Genomic DNA, 6,305 nt, shown 5'->3' with positions numbered 1-6,305 from the left:
AAATATAATGTGGGAATAATTTGGCTTATAATTATAACTAACGTTATAAACGAATGACGTTACTTTAACCAACTCGGCTGAAGATGAGTCTGAGGATGAGCTATGGACAATATTGTATTATTGAGAAGTTATTAGGACAATGTGGTGCGCCTAATGTGCGTAAAACTAATTTGACTAAATTTATGGTCGTCACATTTTTTAATGTAGTAAAAATAGTTGCATTCAAAAATCTATAGTCTTTGTAGGCATATTTGTAATGCTGATTTTCTATCCTTTTTCCACATATCATTAATTTAAGTTTTTAAAGAAATTGTTTGAGAATTCCTTTATATTTTGGGCTATTTAAAGTATTTTATTTTTAAGCCAATTCACGCTTTAATATTTAACTTTTGATGGTTTATTCACCAATAGAACTTCAAAATTAGCCCTAAACTTATCTCACCACAAAATGGGTTGCAGTCAATAAAGTTAGGCCATATAAACAAAAACAATTTTAAGTCAACCAAAATTTCTCTGTTCTAGTTTTACCACGGCAAAACTTTGTTAAAGTGTAACGAGGATGATTAAAAACATTTTAACAATGATAAACCTAATTTGTAAACCTTATTCATCAATAAATGGCACTAGACCAGATAGTGTGTTTGCATGTTCATGTTCTTAAAGCAAACGGACACACTCACGCACTCACAGACGTACTGGCAGAAGGTACGTAGCCTCTGTGTCAAAGGACACAGATTGAGGAAACCCTAAATTAAACTTTGACCTTTTAAAACCGCCCCATTGTGAGTGTCCATCGTTTGAACAGGTTTGAAGAAGGAAACAAAAGTGACAATTGCACTTTCTAGCTAACCAATCAGCCAATCAAACTCAAATCAAAGGAGGTTATAGTAAGAATAATAAGTCACAAACAGTGTGTGTGTGTGTGTGTGTGTGTTTTGAATTTATACATTTGTTATTGAAGGCCTTTATATTGGCGCCATATTTCTTAGAATACTGAACTATTATAATTGATTTTGAGCCCAGTTAAAGCCCAGTACTACCCCCTGTTGGATAGTTTTGGCATTACACTGGCATCACGCCTAACATTGACCCAGGTGACACCAATTATGGCCTTAATGGCGGCTCGTGAGTGGCAAAATGTATTCAACCCCACAAGGAGCTGGCAAGATACTCCCAGGGCATACACCTTTTGGAATTGTTTGGACCCCCACTAATATGTAGAGCCCATTCAATACCGAACGAGATGTGGTCTATTCCTTAGGCTTATTATAACCGCACCGCCCCGTGTCGGTTGATTTCGTAGTTATTTTTTTAAAGATTAAATAAATATGTTCTTAGAAACAGTGCCCTCTAGTGTAGGGTGTACGATTTACATCCACCGTGATAACCGACCTTTTTGTAGTAGGCCTACATCTAAAACGCGAGTGTGAACGACGTTAACGGCCGCAACTCAACGGACAACATCTGAAATCAAGCTGAGCATCATTAATTCATCAAACAGAAAGACCAAATCCAGGTGAAAGAGGTAAGTGTTGGGGTAAAGTTAGCTTTGTGTGTAGGCCTATTGGATGGGGTTTATTTGTAAGGTGTGGCTTGTTGGCCTTACGAGCCTCGCACGGCAGCACAGAGTGCAGGTGGGAGGGGTCAAGGTGTAGCATGTAGACACACCCCCCCCCCCCCCCTTATAAAAGAGGTGAGTTTGAAGAGAAGTCAGTGAGGCAATCAGATATCAATAAATAGGCTCACATTGATTTTTCTGTGTTTGATGGACTGCCTATTTGTCAATGTGTCGGTTTTTTTTTTATTGTATTGAGTTATGACGTGTTTTTTTCGTAAGATCATGTATCTCAATGCATCTGTAAATGGGCTATCATAACGTTTATATATCTATAAGTCTCGTAATTCTGGCGAGGGATCAAACAGAGAGAGGTGTTATACAGATAATGTAACGCTATGGGTATTATAAGGTAGTTGTAGGTGCGTTGTTTCTCCACCAGAGGGGGCCGTTGTACCGCTGGTTCACATTGGTTGGACAGTCTTGAATCCCGAGTATGGTTGTATTTCCAACAAAAACATAATCATGACAATAATAACTCCTAATCGCTTTTCGTCTATGGCGATGTTAAAATAATCCTAAATGTATGTTGTGGATTTATACTCAAAGCATTAGACCCTTGTAACTGGCAAATTAGTTTTGTTGGGATTTTCAATGAATGTCGTAATGTGATGCCCCCTGAAGTCTAACCGTGATGAAGAGCCATAAAATGGGACTCTGACACACAGACATTTACGCATACACATACACATATACAGCATATACACACACACTCACACCCACAAACACTTTCTCTTTGGCAGACTAAATGATGGCACACAAATAATACGTTATGAATATAATGCATTGTGTGAATATTGCTGAAAAGGCTGTTCTTCAAAAGTCAGACGTTTAGGGGCATTAGTGAAATTGGATTCCAGTGTCATCATTGTGTGCGGTAATGGCTCTGCTGGCAACTTTCTTTTTATTGGATCAGATTGGAGGAAAACGATGTTCAAAAAAATATTCATAGAAACAAGTGCCAAGCACTTTAAATGACTAGTTTAACCCATTCCCCGTATCCAACAAAGATAGCTAGAACAAGACGCTACATTATGCTAAGTACTATTTTTAATTGCCAGGACGTACAAACATACAATAAGTGTGTACATCAAGTGCCAGGACATACGAACATACGATAAGTGCGTACATTAAGTGGCAGGACGTTCAACAGGCAATAAGCGTGTACATTAAATGCCAGGAAGTACACCACACATGACTGTGTACCAGTTTACTACCACTGTTGTATGCATAATCAAAGCAACCAACTGATTGATTTCCTTCGTTCCCAGTTGTTTGTTGATTACTGCACTGATTGCTGCATTTCTGCATTCATTCAATCACATACTCACACCTCAAGCTGTGTGTTTGGGTTATTCTTTTATTTTCTCCACACTACTTACTGAATTATTTACCACAATAATTCAGTATAATTCAGTATAATTCCTTGCTTCATCGAGGTTGTAGTATTGCCTTCTTTGATCGTGGACGTGACCACAAACATGTGCAGAAGATGAAGGAGATGATGTTGGATATATCACCATGGGGACGCCTTTCAGAGGTCCCACCCTCACCCCCCACCCCGCCCGTCTTGAATAGATCCAAAGAAGAATTGCAATGTGTGTTTGGGAGGTGATTTGCATTATGATACTCAACCTTCTCACTGTCACTCACACACCTACTCCATGTTCTTGCTGGCCGTTTTTTCTCTCAGAACCATTCTTTCTTTAAGTGGCATTCGCCTCAGATGCACCCATGTGGGGAATTGGTTGGGAAGGAAATAAAAAAAGGCTGTAAAAAAAAAAAGCCATGCAGCAAAGTGAAGGCAGGGGCAGAATGAATAGTGGGCTCCTCGCCGACACGCCATGAAATGTAAATCTCACACAAAGTGCGCTCCCAGGTGAATAGCCTGGCGTGCCTGAACTGATTACCAATGAAGAGAAAAGCTCTTTAGTACTATAGAACAACGCACACGGCACCAACCAAGACAGCTAATGCAGTTGACCTAAAGACCCCAGTATTGTTTTCACAAACTGTGTGTGTGTGTGTGTGTGTGTGTGTGTGTGTGTGTGTGTGTGTGTGTGTGTGTGTGTGTGTGTGTGTGTGTGTGTGTGTGTGTGTGTGTGTGTGTGTGTGTGTGTGTGTGTGTGTTAACGGTATAGTAAGGCTTGCGATCTGTGATAGCTTCTTTGTCATTATGTACCTGACTCTCCTTCCTCCTGTAGATTCTATCGTACAACCCCACAATGCATTTGAGTTATATAAAGTCTAATTGTGGATACATCAACGAATACATCCTTAAGTCCAAAGCACCCCCTCCACCACTGAGATTCAGCCTCCTTAAGGCCTCCTCAAATTGTCTGTATTCATACGTGGTCCGTTCATGGTCTCCATGAGTTATGATATATATTATGCATCTCAAGGGTCACACCGCTGGGATGGAAATGGGTTTGATTGGGGCCCCCATGTTCTGCACGCTTCGTCTCTCTTAACGAGCAGAAGGGGACTGTGTGCATCTTACCTCTGAAATCTCTCTCGCTCGCTCTCTGTAGAGGTTTTACTGCATTATTATATAGTATAAGCAAGTGGGTTAGGGTTTAGGGTTGACCCTAAACTTATGAAATAATACCTTTGTTTACATGAACACCATTAGTAGTTAGAGTTTACCGAATTCCCCGTTAGTTAATGTTCATTAGGGCATTTACTAATACCCTTATGTAAAGCGACCCTGAGGTGCTTCCGTTGTCCTTACCTGGTGTCTCTGGAGGCGTGGAGGGCGTTCTCCCAGGGCCACTGTGAGAAGCACACTCCAGATTGCCTCATCTTCTCACACGCTCCTTCTCGCCCAGACAGAATGTGTTCAGGACTGGGAGTGGGAGGCAAATGTTAACACAGACCGCCAACATTTCGGCCAATTCGCCCTCTCTTTTACACGGTGCGGACAGACGGACAGACGAACAGGCACGCGTCATGCTGGTTAATGACTGACACACTTATTTATGTATTTATACAGATATTGCCTGGACTTCTATGGTTTAATCGATAAAGTTGATGGTTTGTTGCCAAGAAAAAAAAATCCCCTAATGGCATGACCTTGTAGGCAGGCTGACCATCCCCCGTTACCGTCCCTGTAGGCCAGGATTAACTCTCTCTCTCTCTCTCTCTCTCTCTCTCTCTCTCTCTCTCTCTCTCTCTCTCTCTCTCTCTCTCTCTCTCTCTCTCTGCTTAGCATCAACCTTCCCAGTAATTACGGGTGCGGTAGAGGGTGAAGAACATGTGTGTGCCGGCCTTCAGGGGGTTAAGATTAGCCACTCCTGGGCTCATTAACCCCTCTGCCAGGAGACCTTCTCCTCCTAGCAGCCCAACTGGGGTAACCTTCTGGATCCTTTGGGGAGAACCACGAGAAACTCCATCCAAATGCGGACTGCGTATGGGGACGGGCTGCAGGACCTTATATAATGTATAGGGTTGTCATGGTTTTCCCAACATCGTTGTGCATCTTCCCACCCAACTGTACAATATGGCCGCCAGGTGTTTTAGGGTCTTTGCCTTCCATGTGCGCTCGTAAAGATGGAGTCGCAAATATGGGGAATTACTCAAACTAAGTATACTCTTGACACTCAACACAACTCCGGCTCGAAAGAAAACAAAGAAAAGTTGTGGTTTGAGACATTAGCAGCCTGGAGCCATAACCCAGCTGTCCTATTAAATATTCATCATACGACCAGCCGACGCAAACTGTATGCATACGTAGACGGTAACAAACAAGGGAGGAAGTAATTCAAATATAGAGCTAATGGCAATTAAAGGGGCATTAAGATTAAAAAGCTGTTCCTTATTAGAAATGCCAGAGCAATCTGTCAGCTATTAGCGAGTCAAATGGGGTGTGTGAATGTGTGTTTGGCCCCAGACTCTGTATGAGCTCATTTCGATTTTAGCCTGCCCCCGGCTTGATTCTGACTTAAAAGAGCCTCTCTTCGCCCATTGGTTCGGGGAATCCATCCTGCCTGTCACTCTCATGTGTGCACACTGCGTTATCAAAGCTCCGTCACAGGTGCGTGAACACAGTGTCTCAATGGCGGCGAATCATAGCGAAGGGGGGAGAGTTTGCTTGTTGGTCAAAACCTCGCCCCCTCTCTCTCTCTGTTTCTACAATTCTCACAACAAGCAGTTTCATCTCAACTTTATCACTGAATCACAGCTTCACACCAAATCCTTAGTGTGACTATGTTCATTGTTTTGTGTGAAACCTGACCAGATGGCGGCAGGACAGTGTGTGTTGGGGGGGCTCGAAGTGTGATGTAAAACAGGGACTTTTGGTGCACTAGGGAGACATGCAGATGCAAGAGGTCCACTTGCTCACTTGGCTTGCCAGCATGAAGAAAGTAAAATAATGAGGATGGCTCTTTTCAGAAAAGGGAGGACTATTGGAACATGTCTGCTATGTTGGATAAGGAAATAAAACGCACGTCTTTGAATCATTTGGCTTGGTTCTTCAAACTAAATATGTATTTTATTTGTGATCCCAAAGGAAATTCAAGGTGGTCTGCTTTCAGTTTGGGGGACGTTGTTCCATCTGGAACCTTCTTTTTATTCTTTCTGCTTTCTGATTTGTAAACCTGCTTGTTGTGGGGGAATTCATACTGACAGGGACAAATGTGGGGATACGAAAGTTTTCATGTTTTGACAGATCTCTATCCGGCCAAACTTA

This window comes from Gadus morhua, chromosome 17, assembly GCF_902167405.1.
Source record: "Gadus morhua chromosome 17, gadMor3.0, whole genome shotgun sequence".
Taxonomy (NCBI): domain Eukaryota; kingdom Metazoa; phylum Chordata; class Actinopteri; order Gadiformes; family Gadidae; genus Gadus; species Gadus morhua.
The sequence above is the reverse complement of the archived record's forward strand: the minus strand, read 5'-3'. Positions refer to the sequence as shown.